Below are 19,328 nucleotides of genomic sequence, written 5' to 3'. Positions count from 1 at the left end.
GAAGTTGACAGCATCTAGCAATGTCCCTGTTGAGGTTGATGGGAAGTTGACAGCATCCTGCAATGTCCCCGCTGAGGTTGATGGGAAGTTGACAGCATCCTGCAATGTCCCCGCTGAGGTTGATGGGAAGTTGACAGCATCCAGCCAAGTCCCCGCTGAGGTTGATGGGAAGTTGACAGCATCTAGCAATGTCCCTGTTGAGGTTGATGGGAAGTTAAAAGCTTCCAGCAATGTCTCCGCTGAGGTTGATGGGAAGTTGATAGCATCCAGCAATGTCCCCACTGAGGTTGATGGGAAGTTGACAGCATCCAATTTTCCCGCTGTGGCTGATGGGAAGTTGACCGCATTCAGCAATGTCTCTGCTGAGGTTGATGGGAAGTTGACAGCATCCAATGTCCCTGCTGTGGCTGATGGGAAGTTGACAGCATCCAGCCAAGTCCCCACTGAGGTTGATGGGAAGTTGATAGCATCCAGCAATGTCCCAACTGAATAGTCCAACCATGTCCCTGTTAATGTTGATGGGAAGTTGACATCCAGCAATGTCCCCGCTGAGGTTGATTGGAAGGTCACTGATGCTAGCCATGTCCCTGCTGAGGTTGACATCCAGCAATGTCCCCGCTGAGGTTGATTGGAAGGTCACTGATGCTCGCCATGTCCCTGCTGAGGTTGTCAACTTCCCAGACTTTTGAGCACAGGCACTTAGAGATAAATGGATCTTGTTTTTAGTCAAAAGCAGTTATTTTTCTGAAATGTTTGCTTTCTTGTTTGATTCTTTTGCATAGTGTGTCCTAATGAACATCTAATGTTTTCAAAACAATTCAAACAAGGTTATTTCAATGCATTACAAATGTCCAAGTCTACTTTTGCATTTCTTATCTCTATACTAAGGGCATATTTACTTTTTACAAGGGAGTTTATCCAAAAAGGAGAACTTGAGCATCTTGGCTGTTTGTTTTACGGAACTGGACTGCAGATATACAACCGCAAGCAGCTGATTCATTTTGATCTCAATTTCCACTTCATTTCAGATGGCATGTCATTCATGGCAATATGCATGTTTACTGCTCAAGCATTTGGGTATTGACAGCATGCTTGTTGCTATGGCTCATATGGGTATTGGCGACATTTTAGGCTTCCCGGTATTGTTGGTAACATGCTGTTGCTCAAGCTTTTCAGGTATTTGCAACATGCTTGTTGCCATGGCTCACTCAGGTTACTGCAATAAAAAAAGCATCCAGATTTGCACTGTCAGTTTGTGTTGGGGGATATTGGCATATGGTTTTGTTTTGGCAGGTTATTGCTACTCTCTCTGCTCTGTTCCATGCTAGGCTGCATGGATGCACAGGGAGTTCTTGCCCAGAATAGAACCATACCACCAATTCAAACTGTATACTAATTGTCAATCATACTTGATGAGAGTGGTCAGAAATCAAGCGTAGCGTCAGTTCTGGCAGGTCAAGTTAGTCAACTCGCATCAGCTGATCCACTTCTACCTATAGGAATATGACGCCTATCACTGTATACATATATAAGCTCTTTCAGTATTATCAGCAGCTATCGCGTTTCTCAGGAGTTAATTACCCTCCTCCATCCCCAGCTCCCCCTCTCGTCAGTCAGGATTTGCCATTCCGATTCCCCTTGAATCAGAATAAATTCTTAAATGATGTTGTACTTTAAATCTTGAAATAAAGATATCTGCATACGTTCATGTTTGTTCTGTTCTGTTTATACTAAGTTTTTTTTTTATTGCTGCTCTCCCTGCTCTTATCCATGCTAAGCTGCATGGATGTGCAGGGAGTTCTTGCCCAGAACGGAACCATACAGCCAATCCAAACTGTATGCTAATTGTCAATCGTATTTGACGATAGTGGTCCTGACAGAACAGATTTTTTTGTCGCTTCCACGTGTCCATGCGAACTGGAATCATTTGACAAGAACTCAATGGGTCAGTTCACAGGGGAGTGTCTAGTTGACACTTAAGGACTGCGTTGCCGTCGTGTCCAGGCGCAGGTCCTTCATCAGGCATTTTGCTTAAATAAATAATCTTGATTTAATAAATGTTTAAATATTTGTACTGGAAAATGACAAAAATACTGAGGGTAAAAAATCATGCAGTGACAATCTTGCAGTGTAAATGCTGCTGGTTCTGCTGAAGGTCTCTGAGTTTGGGGGCGTGCCACGGGTTGTGTACACGTGCACAGGGGTGAGTTCAATGACTTATGCGGCAGCTCAGTAATGCTGTCAAATCAGATCAATTACCTGTCAAACATTTACACGCAATGAGTAGAAAAATCCTGTGACTTTCACAAGACAACACTTACTGAAACATGTCATGATATTACAATGTTGAGAACAGATCTGAGCATAAAAGGTTATATATATGAAGACTAATGAGCATTTTTATCAAGCTTGTATATTTAGGTTTAGTAATTTCACTTTCATGACAATTATTAAGTAATTTTCATTGCCATTAAAGTGAAATAACTGAACAAACATACAAGCTTGATAAAAAATTATCATTCTAGAAGAAAATTTCAGATGGCACTTAGAGGCATTTGCATCTGAAGTCTTCATATATGTATATATATAATATATATATATATATATATATATATATATATATATATATATATATATATATATATATATATAAGAAAGATAAAAAGAGATTTGAGATCAAAATGAATGCAGCCTATTGGTTGTGAGCACATAGTGTAACCTGGAAGAAACAAGGAAGCTGATTGGCCATTGAAAAGTGGAAGTGCTTCTCCTACCCAAGTTGGTGTTGTTGATGGTTATAAATCCAAGGGAAAAAGATTGATAACCTGGATGGTTGTAACCATTGAGTTTGGAGTAAACCACATGCTTAGTTTGTTCAAAGACAGCAGGGAAAAGCCACAATGTGTTCATCAGTTCATCTTGTATCACGTTAGGGAGCCTGTCATCTTCGATTATTGTAAAAACGAGCCAATAGACATTGGTGTGCGTGAATCGCATCACAAGCCTCACCCCGCAGCGCGGGTATAAATATGGAAGTGGATGCACACAACAGTTGTCTTTCGTTTTGGAGCCGATCGGATCTTCTGATGTCTCTGAAGAGTGTTGTCTACACAACGAGCGAGTGTGTCGGTGTTCTTCTGGAAGACTCTCCCAGTGTTGATGATTACAGCAATTGCAGCGGTGATCACAAGCTATGGAAGCTCTCAACTGCTGTTTTAACAGCATTTTTTATAAAAGGTGTTTGTTGACGGACAGTTGAGGGCAGAAATAGTGACTGCTTCACTGTAAAGTGTTGCCGCGGTTGTTCCCCTGTGTGCTTCGGCACTGGTGACGGGTCCCATTTCCTGAAAGAGCAACACGGGTGTGTTTGCGTCTTTTTCAAGATGCCATTCTATCCGTGCGTTTCTGGGTGTGGTAGGGGCTCTGTCCCCATCTGACGGTCACAATAGATGCATCACGTGTTTGGGCTTACAGCACGCTGAAGCAGCTTTCGTGGATGATTCATGTTCTCACTGTGGGAACATGATCATCTCAGTGTTAAGGTCGAGACTCGGTGGAGCCCCCCGCTGGAATGTGCTGGTCCCTCTGCAGTGGAACAACCAGCCGTTTCATTCTGGGCCCCTCCAGAGGACAGGATGTCCATCGCAGCATCGGCTCGAGAGCTGTGCTCTGGAGATGATGATTCGGCTGCCCGAGCCAGATCCTGAGATGTCAGCTATGCTGAAAAGGGCTGCCAAGGCGGTAGGGCTCGTCTGGAATTCTCCACTGTGTCCCGAACCGTCTCGGTTGGATGATTGGCAGTTCCTTTCTCTCGAAAACCTCATGGAAGCTGTACCTCATGGAAGGGGGGATCCTCGACTCCCCTCCTAAGGCCTGTGAGTTTTCATCTGTCCTTACAGGCAAAGCTTACAAAGCCTGTGGGCAAGCTGCATCTTCACTGCATGCTATGGCATTGCTTCAGGTCCACCAGGCCCAGGCACTTATGGATATGCACAAAGGTGGTTCAGACCATGAGCTCATGGGTGAGCTCTGCACTTCAACTGATCTTGCCCTCCGGGGTACGAAGGTTGCAACCTCAACCTGGCTCAACCTGGCTCAACCTGGCGGATATAAGGGAAGCGGACAAGGTTCGGTTCCTGGACTTCCCCATTTCTCAGGTTTGGTTATTCGGCGACGTGGTAGAGAACTTTGCCCAACAGTTCTCTGCTGTCCAGAAGCAGACGGAGGCCTTCTGGCACATCCTGCTCCGGTGGCCCGCTGCTGCCTACACCCGTCCACCCGGGCAGATCTTCCGCCTCCTCATCGCCAATGGCGTCCGTCTGCCTCCGCCTCTGCTCCCGCTGAGTCATCGCAGCAGCCTCCACCCAGATCTCAGCGTGGACCCGGTCGCAGACGGGGCGTCCCACCCACTCAAGGCGCTACCAAGCCAGGTGGTAAGCGCAAGCGCAGGCGCTCCTGAAGCAGGCCACTCTGAGATGGAGTGAGAGCTCATGGAGATGGTACCCATCCACTCCCTTCTCCCGGTGGAGGATCGGAAGGAGTCTTTGTTTGTGTATGTCTGTTTTGCCGCCCCATAAAAGCGGGACCTACATTTTCAAAGAAAGAGCAATTTACTCTGTTTTCTGAGTTTAAAAGAGGTTAGTTTGTTGGTGTGCGACCCTGTGCAGCCTTGCAACCTTCAGCTATCTTTTGTTCACCAGCCAGCAGTTGGGTGTGGTTCGAGGACCCAGTATCGCCTTCTCACGCACTCTCTGAGGTCATCTAGAGACAGGTAAGAGTCGCACTACACAATCAAACCCTGTCTCGGGCCACCTTCGGACCTGTCGAGCTGGGTCCTTGTTTGTTGCCTGAAGTCTGTGGTATTTGCAGTTCCGCTGCTTCGCCAGTTGTAGCACTACACGGTGCTCTTGGCTGATCCAGCGGTTCTCCTGAACCTACAGACTTGGCTTCATTAGCTGGCATTAAGTGCGTTCGAAGACCCGGTCATGCCTTCTCACACATTCTCTGCCGCTACCTAGAGACAGGTGTTTACAACTCAGACCCTGCTTCGGGCCGCCTACGGCCCTGCCGAGCTGGGTCCCTGTCTCTAACACACTGCCTCACTCTGAGTATGTCTCTGATGCATTGGGCCCCCTGTGTCGGTCCGTTGTAGCACTGAAAAGTGCTCCCGACCAACTCAGCCGGTTCTTGTATCATCAGACTTGGCTAAGACGATTCAGTTAGTCCGGCACCCGCCCATGTGCAGCGCTGTTTGTTACACTTCTGTGTTCAGATTGTGCTGCTGTGTGTGGGGTCGTCACTTCCTACTGGTGAAGGTTGAGATCGAGCCGTTCCTCCAGCCGATATGAAAATAGGTTCTAAGTAGGCCTGTTCTTCATTGTACTCGAACTATAGTGAGTTAGACCATCAGGGGTCTGTATGCTTGATTCGGGCCATTTTTAAACCCTCCATTCAAGTTACTACACAGTATGCATTACTAATTTCCATCCCTATGAATGGTCTGCAGTGTGGGGCCTGAAGGACGCATACTTCAGATATCCACTCTTACGCAAACATGGGTCATCCTGTGTCTTGTGTTGAGGGGTCGAAGTCTGGGTACAAGTCCCTCCCTTCAAGTGCCAGTTGGGTTTCAAGTCAACTGGAAAGGAGTACTCGTCTATGGACTGAGGAGGTTTTTTCTGGTACGGAGGTGAACTTGGTTTACACGTTTCTCAATTGAAATGTGTCCGGTCGGTGCTTAGAGGTGAGAAAGGGTACCAATGAATAAACTTCAGAGGCTCCTAGGGCATATTTGAGATGCAGCCGCATATAAATGGTTTCTTCCATATGATGACCGCTTCAGCACTGACTTTATAACCAAGTTCCAAGGTGGCCGTGGCAGAGCAGCATGCTCCGTGTATTAACAACACCTGGTATGCTGCCAAACCTTTAGCAGTGTTCAGATCTTTTGTTTCTCCGGGCTAATTGCTCCTAAAACAAGTGTCTATTAAACACTAGCTTAGGGGCCATGTATAACAGGTGTTCTGCCCCCACTTTGTGTTGCATTAGTGGTGTAAAGTTGTATTGCATTTGATTTTTCATATTTTAGTCCCTCCTCTCTTGCTATTGGTTTCCTGTTTGCTTCTGACTCTGGTCTACTGAGAGGACATGCAGCAGTTACTCTTTTCTCTTTGCCTTTGGTAGTTTTTGAAGGTCTAAGTCTGTAAGTATTTCTTTAGGAAGTATATCTACTTTGCTATAGTCTTTGTGTATTGTCCGTTTTAGCATAATATTAATGTTGTATTAATAGATGCTAATCGCGATTAGCATTTCTCCATAGACACCCATGTTAAAGTTAGCTTAAATGCTTACTAGTCCTGCAAGTCTCATTATAATAGCTCATTTCTTATGGGATAGCTATGTATGTTAGACTTGAGTTGCATATTCATGTATATGTATATGGGCAGTTTGTAATGCCATATTACTATGTTTCTACAGTTTTACAAAATTGGAAAGATCCTTAAAGGCCTCTCTCTACTCCGGTTTCCTGGGTCTTTATTCCATGGATCTTATGTTAGCTATCTGCTACGCTAACCTATCAAAGCTAGAGCAGAATAACGGGCATGCAGTAAGGAGGGCTTGGGCTTACCTCACACAGCATTGGCATCCAGATGCCTCAAGTTGTTGCAGTTTCCTTGCTTGATGCCGCTGCTCAGCAAGATGCACTGCCCAGTTCAGTGACCATTGCTCATTCGCTTCCCTCGCATATCACAACTCGTTCGCCACCTCCTCCTATGGGGTCAGAAGCTTCTTTCACTGACTGTCACAGCTCACTGATCTGTGTGTGTGTTTGCATATATAAGAAGCGGTAAAAATGCATGTAAATCTAGGACACTTGATTACATTGATTGATTCCAGCAGAGTTTTACATTAGCATATTTGTATCATTTAACCGTCTGGGGACCAAGGTGTTTTTGGGGCCCTTGGGATGTTTTGAAATGCCCTGATATTTGTGCTTTTTTCAGTTATCTATAAACATGTTAATGGCAAAGGTGTAAATTCACTCTATATAGCACAAACGGGGCTACCATAATATGTGAGCAACATGTATGTACATGTTTGTATTTTTAAGAGAATAATGTTTATGCGTGGTTATTGAAAAAAATAAAAATGAAAGTTGCTGAAATAAGACCACAAAACACATACTAAACATGTGTCCACAAGACTTTTGACTAATGGATGTTGTCGCTTCGAGTTCTGGCTTCAAAATGATGTGAAAATCATCCTGCCTAATCGTTCACATAAAACAATACATTGATTTAAACTTTGTAAGACAGTTTTTGTGTCAGAAGAGGTTTATGTGTGGGAGTGGTAATGGCCTATCAATATTAATGAGATTCAGACCAGGGGTGTGATATAGACACTCCCCCAATGGCTAATGGCCCATCAAGTGAGGCAGCCTGAACAAAGAATGAGAGGAGATTCAAAGGTTTTTTTTTTCAATCTGTTTTATTGTAATTCCTCTATGTGGAGGAACTAAATGTTCTAAATTTGCTCTAAGCAAATCAAATGTGAGCAAAATATGATCTAAACATATCATTTACACATACAAATACAAATTTCCTAACCAAGGGGTTTACAGTGCGTAGCATATGCACTAAGAAAAAAACAAACAAAAAAAAACGTTGAAATGGTACGAGATATTACATTTATGGTATAGATATGCACTTTCATTAGATCGTGTTGAATATAGGTAGATATCAAATGTCAATACTCTGGATGGCAAGTGGAAAATAGTCCACCCAGTATAATATGTAAGCTACATGTTTATATTGAATAGCTTGTCAACTAATGCAAGTAAGACTAAATACTTACTCATCCAAAATTCTATCCACGGCTGGATCAAGTCGCTCTTCAAAATACAAACGGTCGTCATCAGAGTAGTCGCGCTCTTCTTCTGATGAAAATGTGGACTCTTCATTGCTAGTATCCAGGACGAGCTGAAGGGCTTCCGCACCGGTGTATCGTGCCATCTTCCCAACGCGCAGGTGACTGAATGATGAAACTTGAAGCATTTAATGCATTTGCTTGGGGGCGTTTACCTGTTTTGCATAGATGGCTTAACACATTATCTTGTGAATAGCGCGCTCCGTGAGTAGGCGTGAACGAATTAAAGTTAATGAGCTCGTAATGAGCTCGACTGGAATTGCTCTCCTTTCATACAGATTACAGAAGCTGAGAATATTTGTTTTTTATATAAATTACTTCATTTAAAAGATGCGATCTCAAGCTTTATGCCCGTGGGTATGTTTGCCTGTTTGACTGAATTTTTCGCAGAGTTACAGATCATTTTCGAACGCGTTTCAAATTGGAGTTAACTGACAGAGAGAGTGCAGAACTCGCATCATGTTAATTTTTCTTTATTTGGCAAAATGCAAAACACTTTATTTTTATTGTGAGTATACAGAAAAAAAATATAAACTGAACAGGATCGATTGATGTATAACACAAAAATGAAAGATCAAAATTAACAGAGCATTTTGAGTTTATTTTGCATTGTTAAAAAAAAAAACGAGCAAAACGCGGGGGCAGGTTTTTGGTCCCCAGAGGGTTAATTGTATTGAATGTGCACTTCCAAAAATTCCGGCCTGCTCAATCGTACCGCCCAGGTGGCCTCATGACAGCTTGCTGCCGAAGAGAGTGGAGACTCCATCCCCAGGCGTTCCAGCTGTCCGGATATCTTCGGGGCCGCACAGTTACATCTGTTGCCGCTCTGATTTGTTCCCTTGCTAGTTGTTTACTCCCTTAAACATGGAGACACTGGCTCACAGCTGACACCAGGGTCTATGCAAAGTGCGTTAATAAAAACCCCAGTGAGCCTTCTTACACATAACTGTGCTAAGTCAGGTCAGAGGAGCAGGTTCTTTAGTTGCCCCGTATTGGCCCAACTAGGACCTCATTCCCTAGACAGCCTTCCTGACTCTTCCTCTGAGATTCTCAGGGATGGGGCACTGTTGGCACCCGCAGCGGCCGGAGAATTCCAGGTTCTATTGTGGTTGTTCAGCTATCTACCTCTGAAAGAGCTTAGATACTTACTTTTGTGAGAGATCCTTCTAAAGAATAGAGGCTTGCTTACGATCTAAAGTAGAACCTGTTCGTTGTTGGTGTTCTTCTCACAGGAAGACACCCGAGAGTGTTCGATCACTTCTGTGCTTCCTTCCTGCAGAAGATGGTTCGGAGTGTGGCTGTTCCGCTCCACCCTCAAAATGATGTTTCCCTTAAAGCACATCAGGATGCAGTCGAGATATAGGACGTATGACTTGATCGTCAGGTTCCTGAGATGAAATCTTCCTTGTGCCTCCTTTATACCTTCTTGGGACCTATCTCCAGTGCTACTGCACTCGGAGACCTCCCCTGAGAACTACAGGTAGTTGAGTTAAAAATCTGGTTTTAAAGATACAGTTCTTCTACTTGCTTAATCTATCGAGAAGGTAGGGAACCTGCACACTTTTTCGGTCAATGAATCATGCCTGGTTTCAGGCCGGCTAACTCTCATTAATTGAGACCCCGGACTGGATTGCGCCCAAGGTTCCTACCTCTCCCTTAAAACGGTACCAGGTTGTGAGCCTGCAAGCGCTGCCCCGGAGGAGGCAGACCCAGCCCTGACTTTCTCTGTTCCTCCCGCTAGTGCGGTTTTTAGGACAGAATGCTTTCCCAGTGGTCCTGTGGAACAGCAGTGACTCCCTGGCCTAAGCCCTGTCATATTCGCATGTGCGGAAGATCTGGAGGCTTTTGTCTAGGCACTGGAAGGTGGCAGCACTAGTGGCGACTTAGTAGGATCCCAATCAGTCGACACATCGACTATGTCGAACGTGCCTGACTGAAAGGGAGTGTCTCGGTTACTTATGTAACCCTCGTTCCCTGAAGGAGGGAACGGAGACGTAGTCCCCTAGCCACTATTGCTGTGCCACCGCTGACCAGGGTCCGCTCAGCTCCTCAGCGAAAAACAACTGGTGCGTGCATCCACTTCCGTATTTATACCCACGCTGCGAGGCGTGTGATGCGATTCACGCATGCCAATGTCCATTGGCTCTTTTTTACAATCCCAATCAGTCGACACGTCGACTACGTCTCTGTTCCCTCCTTTAGGGAACGAGGGTTACATAAGTAACGGAGACGTTTTGTTATACATTGTTCACGTTGCACAAAACAAAGAATGATTCGGTTACACTTACAGTGTCCTTGTTACACATGTTATATGTAGTTACTGTAGTAATAACTATAAATTATACATATAACCCTTAACCAATCCCTAATCCTAACCCGAACCCTAAAGTAAGTACATGTAGTTAATTCTTATTACTCAGTACTTAAATGTATAATTACACTATAACACAAAATATTGTGTAAGGTAAGGCCCCTTACCTTAAAATAAAGTGTAACCAATAATTCATACAGGTTTTGAAGGACATGAGGGTGAGTAAATGATGACAGAATTGCTAATGAAGTAATATGCGATAAAAGCTGGCTAAAAGTTAACCCACCACTGATTCAGCAGAGGAATGAGGTTGTTTGATTCATGCTGGGCTGAGCCCATCCACACACACACACCTGCGTGACTAGCCCCTGAGGGGTCACTGAGGGGGGCAGGACGGGGGTGCTGTTGTTTTGGCTCCACGGGCTGCTCAGGTGGACCGATATCTAGAATTACACAGTAACAGCTGTAGAGACGCTTCAGCAGACCTTAAACCGAGCTGGCACGTCACTATCTGTCACAGCTCACTGATCTGTGTGTGTGTGTGTTTGCATGTATAAGAAGCGGTAAAAATGGATGTAAATATAGGACACTTAATTACATTGATTGATTCCAGCAGAGTTTTACATTAGCATTTTTGTATCCTTTAAATGTATTGAATGTGCACTTAAAAGAATATAAAAAAGGTACTTGCCGATAATATAAGAAAGGTTAATATTATATTATATTATATTATATTATATTATATTATATTATATTATATTATATTATATTATATATAGACCAGAGACCAGCCACTAGTCATGTGACTATCACTGAAAACTGATACATCAATTTATTAGTGGATTTAAAGAAATCATTTGAGAAGTGTTTTCCAATTTCGGATCTCTCATGACCCACTGATGAACGCATTGTTGATTGTCACTCAATATTTGAATTATCACAAAGTGGGTCAGTTATCCATGTATGTCTTTTCATCAGCTTTTGTCCTTCAGACGCATTAAAATGCACCAATTCACATAATTTCTTATTTTCATGTAATGCTGGGATTCGCAAACTTTTTTTACCCAAAGCATATTAGCTTGAAGTACCCTAGATTTTAAGGTAATAAATTAATAATTAAGTCAATAATCTAACAATACATTTGTGAGTTCACGGCTCTCTGAAGTCAGTTAATGGTCACATGACATGCAGTTATTATCTGTATCTTTTACAGTAAGGTTTTTTATTTTGATTGTTTTTATATTAAAATTATTGAATTTAATATTTTTTATGATTTAATAAGTTATTAGCTTTCCATTAAACTCACAAACACCCTGCAGTTCCTTCATGAACCCAAGTTTGGGAAATCATGATGTTATTTAATGAACTTCATGTTGTTGATTAAGAACGGAATATATTTTCTTTCTCTTTGTATTTTTTATATCACTATGGTACAAAATTATCCTATTTAAATCAATGTGATAAACAAGTTACGTCAAAAATAATCTAAAAGTAATCAAAAAGTAGTCCGATTATATTACCGTATGTGTAATGTAATGGATTATGTTACTAACTACAATTTTTGTCATGTAGACCTAATTTGTAATCAGTTACTGACTATAGTTTCTAAGAATAATCTAGCCAGCACTGGGAATGGATACGTGAAATAGATTGGCTAAGAACGAACATTACATTGAACGAACCAATCAGAATGTGAATAGAGTTTCATGGCTGAACTATTAATTTGATTAATTGATTTTTAATTTGACTGAATATATTTTACAGTACTGATTGTAAAGACTTACAGTCTTTGTGTTGAGAGCATGTCTATGATTCCTTAAATGTTGTCGAGATATGCTGCACAGTCTGGTGTAACTGGAATCTTTTGTCATAGTAAGAGGACAGGTGTGGACCCACCTGACCACATCCAGAGGTCACGGGCCCCTTCTGTCTCCCCTCCATCCACCTGTCTGTGCCTTCTGTGCTGGGACCTCGGCTTCTCCAAACACTCACACCCAGAGGAAACAACTGCTCAGACGTAACGCACAGAGACACACTGATGATATAAGCATAGAGCTATAGAGTTATGGTCCTTGCACACTGAGTCCGAAATTCTCGTCCAAAATTTCCGCATGTTAAAAAATAAATACGACCGACCTCAATTTGTGTCAATCACGTTTACACACTGCCGCCGAAACTTTCATCCACCATAAAATAATTTGGATCGTGTTCATTTTCTGCGTTTTTCGCATCCTTTGCAAGCATTTTGAGAGGTGTTTTGACAATTCAGAGCCACCGAATATCCAATACGAAAAAACGTATACGCAAATTTCGGACTTAATATTGGAGAGCAAATGCCAGAAAACTTTATCTTGGAAGAATTTGATGAGAAATCTTTGATTAAAGCCTCTAAGCAGCTATTCTCTGTGTATCTACTTGAATAGGGAAGTTCCACAACTGTTTCTCAATATTATGTTTCAATATTTCAAATCACCAATAAAATCTGACAACAATAGAATCATAAATGTTGTTCCTTTAGCTCAAATAACACTTAAAACCACATACTTTACTATAAAGAGCACATTTTAAGACATTTTGAGTCTGGGACAGGTGAAGAACCCTCTCCATACAACACGATTTATTCATTTTCTCTCCTCTTCTCAATGAGCACTGAGTTTTATACTACTTCCTTCACTGATCTGCCACTCACAACCAGTAGGGAAGACAGCAAGGTAATTGGAATCAGGCGGCAGTCATTAATACCTGTTAGCGGAAAGGATGGAGGAAAAAGAGGGAAAATAGTTATTTTACACACCAAAAACACACCAAAACATACACACCAAAAACAGCAATACTCATAGCAATAACCTAAATCACATCCCAAAATATAATACACAGACACAAAACTTAGCATAGGCCTACCCTAAGCCCTCGTGGTCTTCCTCTGAGTCCGCACTTTCGTGACGTAATGCTTTGACTGTTGGGTAGAAATCTGCTCTAAGAAAAAGGGGCTCGCTGGCACCCTTCTGAAACATAAAAAAACAAATGGGACACCTATAGTTTTGTGGACGTCATGGACACACACATGCGGTGGCCATTGTAATTCTGCAGGACTACACGTGCACATGAAGTGTGGCGTTTGGCTCAGGCACAATCTACTAAATGCAACGATAAGGCATCACCATATTAAAGGGGACCTATATGCCCTTTTTCAAAGTCTTGATGATGTTGTTTGGCTCTACTAGAACAGTTTTTCACACTTGAATGTTCAAAAAACACATAATATTTCACATCTTTGACATTGTTGCAGCTCGTCTCTTAGGCTCTGTCAGTAAGGCTCTAAGGTGACTTTCCCAAAAGCATTAGCCAACTGCTTTCGCAAGTTTTGTTGAATTGTGTTGATAACATCAGAACTTGCGACCATATTTGGCTTAGGGAAACACCTCCTTCTCAAAAGCACACTGTGCTCTGATTGGTCGGCTGGATCAGTGTGCTGAGATTGGTCGGCTTTGAGCGTGTTTGGGAAATGTCCTGCCCCTCACCATACCCGCTAGTTTCAACACACTATGCAACTCTTCTCAACTTTGAGTATGCCTTGGGCAGGAATTATTTAAATGAGGAATATTGTGACGTGGTTGTTCCCGGAAGAAAACTCAAGACTATAATGGAGGCGTTTCAGGGAGTTCAGAAAGAGTGACACTGATATAGAGAATAACTCCCGCTAGAGCGACTTTGTGCTTTGCAACACCGCAGACCTTTTTCCATTCTCAAACAGAAACAAAGTTGAAAATGTAAAAAACAAAACAAAACAAAAAACATAGGTCTTCTTTAGGATAATATAATCATTACCCTCATGACACATTAACACATCTCGCTGATTTGAAACAATATGTATTGTGAAAAGCACAAGTCAGTTTGACTTCACTTAACTAAATTCTCCTTTTGCACTTCATTTAATCTGTTTAATTGTTTGGGAGAGCAGTGTATCAGTATAAATTTCTTTTCTTTTCATGGGCAGTTTCTTACAGACACTTCAGCACTAAACAATCTTCTATAATGCACCATTTACCCCATAAGGATATCAAAGCAGGCCTCAAAGTTTATATTTATATCTCTATATCTCTATATCTGTGTGTGTGCGCGCATAATTATAACAGTTTTCCCATATGCTCCATGAATTTGTAATCTCATCAGTACCTTGAACATATCAGTGCCACACATGCTTTATGGAAAAGGAATATAATATGCTGACATAAGTCGCAGTAAGAAGACACCAAATCTTCGTCAAAAATGCACACACTCAGAGATAAATGAAGGACGCTAAGACTTATGAATGCGCTGAGTGGTTGTGAGATGAAGAGATACGAAGGCCGCCAGAGAGAGTGCATTTCAGACAGGTGCAGTTATACACCTGCAGCCCGACTTCAGGACACAAGTGAAAAGGCCAGCGAGTGTGTGTGTGTGTGTGTGTGTGTGTGTGTGTGTGTGTGTGTGTGTGTGTGTGTGTGTGTGTCACGGCAGTCCCCTTCACCTCTGCCTCACACAAGTGGCAGAACAATAGTGTTGTAAAGTGCTGCAGGTCTCAGGGCAGAACAAAAGTGCACCTTGCACCTTTCAAATCATCCAAAGTAGGCTACCTCCCGAGGCCCCAAATACCTGTGGCGCAGTCAGAGACACTGCAGGTGTTTTCTCTGTCACCGCAGGTGCAGCACACAGTGAGAGACACGCCCTCAATTTCACAGAACAAAACACAGAAAACTACTTTTTTACAGTGCTTGCATGAAAGCGCTCTATGGAAAAAACCCACTGTATGCAACAGTTATGAATGATAACTCAAATCATGTCGCTTGTTGAGGTGTTCAGGTGAGATATTACTTCTGGTGGACAAATAAATCCCATAGACTTACACTGAAGAAGCCATACCTAGACACCAGAATATCACAGACACTTGGAGGGTGAGCTCTTCTGACTTTGGCCAATAAGAGACCACAGATGAAAAATGCAGAACAAAGTAGCAACTACATATAGAGACATGCAGTTTCTACAGCTCATTGATCTTTAAGGTACATTCAGTAGTTTGGTGCTCATTTAAAAAACTTTCTTAGGAACGTGAAAGTTTATTAAGAAACTTGTTTCTCCTCTTTCCTTACCTTCTCTTTTAGGCTTTCTCTCTCCCTGCTCTCTCCTTGTTTATATTGTTACACAACTCTAATTTCCTGCCCTCTCCTCAGTCTCCCTGTAAATCTGAACGTGTTATTACACACTCTTTGTTTGGCTCTTGCAGAGATTCTTCAATTGGGCCTGAAGCCTTGAACACCAGACTTCAGTCTGCTGCTAATGTGATGCTGTATAACAGCTGTGTTTCTCAAGGTTGCTTAAATCCTTAACTGTTATTCCACCTCAAATACAACCTGTCCCCTCCATTCACATGTTGATCAGTACAGATAAAGCAGGGTATTTAGTATTCATCCCTTTATCACAGGGGAGTACAATCCTACTCCTGGAGGGCCAATATCCAGCAGAGTTTGACTCCAATCCTATTTAAACACACCTGAACCAGCTAATCAAGGTCTTCAGGATCACTAGAAGCTTCCAGTGAACTGAACTCTGCAGGAAAGTGGCCCTCCAGGAGCAGGATTGGACACCCCTGTGATAAAGGGATGAATACTAAATACTAGGCAGGCCAGGGGTAGCCAAACCAACTCTTGGGGCAAATTCCAATCGGAAGTGAGCATCCCTATACCCCACTCACTCCTGAGGGCAGAACATGACCATAAATTATTAAATCACTTCCTTGAAGTGACCATTGCATGTTCCCTTCGCTAACGGACCTGTGGAAGGGCCCCTCGTGAAGGGATTCAGTTGTTCACTTTCATTTGGAACGGTACGAATGGAGTTGCCGTCCCGAAGTTCCCTTTAAGGGTGCAAAAACACAGTTTGGAATTCGCCTGGAGTTTAGTTCCAACTCTTATCAGACACACCAAAAGCAATCAAGGTGTTACGGATTACTTGGAAACAACAGCTAGGTGTGTTGGAGGAGGGTTGGAGCTGGAGTTTAGGACAGTCTCAGTTCTGTTCCTGGAGATCTACCTTCCAGCCCTGCTCCAACAAACCTCTCTTTAAATATCCAGTGCTCTTGAAGATCTTAGCTGGTTTGTATGGCAAGCCGTTTTAGCTTAAATTGTACCCAGCGTTACTCGTCGTAATTGCATTTTTACTAGTAAGAATTCAATTTGAGAGCTCTACAATTAGAGAGCTCTCTAATTCAATAATTACTAGTAAGAATTACATTTACAGAGCTCTCTAATTCAATTCTTACTAGTAACAATTACAATTAGAGAGTAATGAATTTGAATTAATTTTTACTAGTCATATGTCTCCATTGACTTCCGTTTATTTTTAATTACGGAGCTCTAGAATTGAATTGTTACTAGTAAGAATTCCAATTAGAGAGCTCTACAATTCAATTATTATTAGTAACAGTTCCAATTAGAGAGCTCTACAATTCAATTATTACTAGTAACAATTCCAATTAGAGAGCTCTACAATTCAATTATTACTAGTAACAATTCCAATTAGAGAGCTCTGCAATTTAATTATTATTAGTAACAGTTCCAATTAGAGAGCTCTACAATTCAATTATTACTAGTAACAATTCCAATTAGAGAGCTCTACAATTCAATTATTACTAGTAACAATTCCAATTACAGAGCTCTCTAATTGAATTTTTACTAGTAAAAAAAACTAATTAAAGATATGTATAATTGCAGAGCTCTGTAATTGAATTAAAGAGCTCTGCAATTGCATTCTTACTAGTAACAACTGAATTAGAGAGCTCTGCAACTGGAATTGTTACTAGTAATAATTGGATTAGAGAGCTTTCTGACTGGAATTCTTACTAGTAAGAATTGAATTAAAGAACTCTGCAATTGCATTCTTACTAGTAACAATTCAGTTGTAGAGCTCTGTAATTAAAAATGAATGGAAGTCAATGGAGACATATGACTAGTAAAAATTAATTTGTGGAGCTCTCTAATTGGAATTGTTACTAGTAAGAATTGAATTAGGGAGCTTTGTAATTGTAATTGTTACTAGTAATAATTGAATTAGAGAGCTCTCTAATTGTAATTTTTACTAGTAATAATTGAACAAGAGAGCTCTCTAATTGTAATTGCTACTAGTAAGAGTTAAATTGTAGAGCTCTCTCTTGAATTCTTTCTAGTAAAAATGCAATTACGACGAGTAACGCTGGGTACAATTTAAGCTAAAACAGCTTTGCCATACAGGAAGGGAAATCTCCAGGAACATGATTGATCACTCCTGGTCTGGATGAATGTGAGTGATGAAACTTTGTGCTGCAGTCCTATTTTGAGATATGTTTGGTTGCCATATTTGCATTGCACTGTTGAGACATTTAAACAGATTTAAATAGGCTCCACCATCCCTGTGACCCTATATAAGACAAGTGGTTTGGAAAATGGATGGATGGTCCTTCCTCACATGGAGTGATCTGAAGGCCAAGAATCAAGAGACTTAGACTGAGATTAAAGAGTCTCATATTCAAATTGGTCACCACACTTGAATATACCACATACAGCTCACTTTGTAAAATAGTTTCTTTCTTATACACAACATAACATATGCTGCGTTCACCCCAGTTCGTAATTACCATAAATAAAGCTCCTTATGCTTTCGAAATGCTCTCACGGTACTTTGATGTCATCCACCGGTCGGTCTGCACAGCATAGCTTCAAGTCGAACACACCTTAAATCTGAAAATTACTAGTTAAAATTACTGTACAAGTTCTACAGGCACGTGAAGTTTTTTTTTACAGTTCATAATAGTTACGTTAATTACAACACACCTACAAACGTCCACTGATGTCAATCCTCATTGGTTCTCGCATGTCACATGAACTGCATGTCTAACTTTAGTGCTTAGACTCCAAAAAGCATGACTTTTGACATTTGTAATGCCATATGTGATGTAGACTTACAGTATATAGTGTAATTATATAGTCTGAAGTTGGAACTTGCCAGCTTAGTCGTGTGCGTTAATTTCATGCTATCTTTACAGCATAAAAATTTTGTGCATTAATGACTTTCAAAAAATGCTTAACCCTTTAAGGTACTACTCAACCGTTTGGTAGACCACACTTTAAGTCACTATATTTAATTAAAAAATGCATCAAGCTTAACTCAACCTGAATGAGCCATCTCTATTGTTTGGTGTAGTTGTGCAATGCAAAAAAAAATCCACTAGATGGCGCTGTGTCTGTGAGCAGCATGCCTTTTCATTGTTCCTTCAAACAGCACGTGACACAGCGAAAATTTACTCATCCTTTGATGACGCATATAGGCGGGACTTTTAAAGGTAAAACTATTTCGTTGACATATTATCGTTTCAGAGGACTTGTTAAACAGAATTATGTAACTTAATTAAACAAAAATAAGTCTTATAAGGGTCAAATAATTTTTTCAAAACATGCTCTACCAAACGGTTGAGATGTCTTTTTATGGTAGAGAAGCTAGCTAATGTTGGTAAAATTAGCTAATGTTGGTAAAATTAGCTAATGTTGGTAAAATGAGCTATTTGCAATGAACAAAAGGGTTAGTGTTGGTAAAATGATACATTTAATATTATTCAATTTCATATTTGATGAGAAATATTTGATCAATATAGTATCTCTAGATAGTATCTCGTGGGCTCAAGATAGTAACTCGTGGCCTCAAGATACTATCTTGTGGCCTCAAGATAGTAACTCGTGGCCTCAAGATACTATCTTGTGGCCTCAAGATAGTAACTCGTGGCCTCAAGATAGTAACTCGTGGCCTCAAGATAGTATCTCGTGGCCTCAAGATAGTAACTCGTGACCTCAAGATAGTAACTCGTGGCCTCAAGATTGTAACTCGTGACCTCAAGATAGTAACTCGTGGCCTCAAGATTGTATCTCGTGGCCTCAAGATAGTATCTCGTGGCCTCAAGATAGTATCTCGTGGCCTCAAGATAGTATCTCGTGGGCTCAAGATAGTAACTCGTGGGCTCAAGATAGTAACTCGTGGCCTCAAGATAGTAACATGTGGCCTCAAGATAGTAACCCGTGGCCTCAGG

The sequence above is a fragment of the Scardinius erythrophthalmus genome (assembly GCF_964197995.2).
Source record: "Scardinius erythrophthalmus genome assembly, chromosome: 15".
Lineage (NCBI taxonomy): Eukaryota > Metazoa > Chordata > Actinopteri > Cypriniformes > Leuciscidae > Scardinius > Scardinius erythrophthalmus.
Note: the sequence above shows the minus strand (reverse complement) of the source record.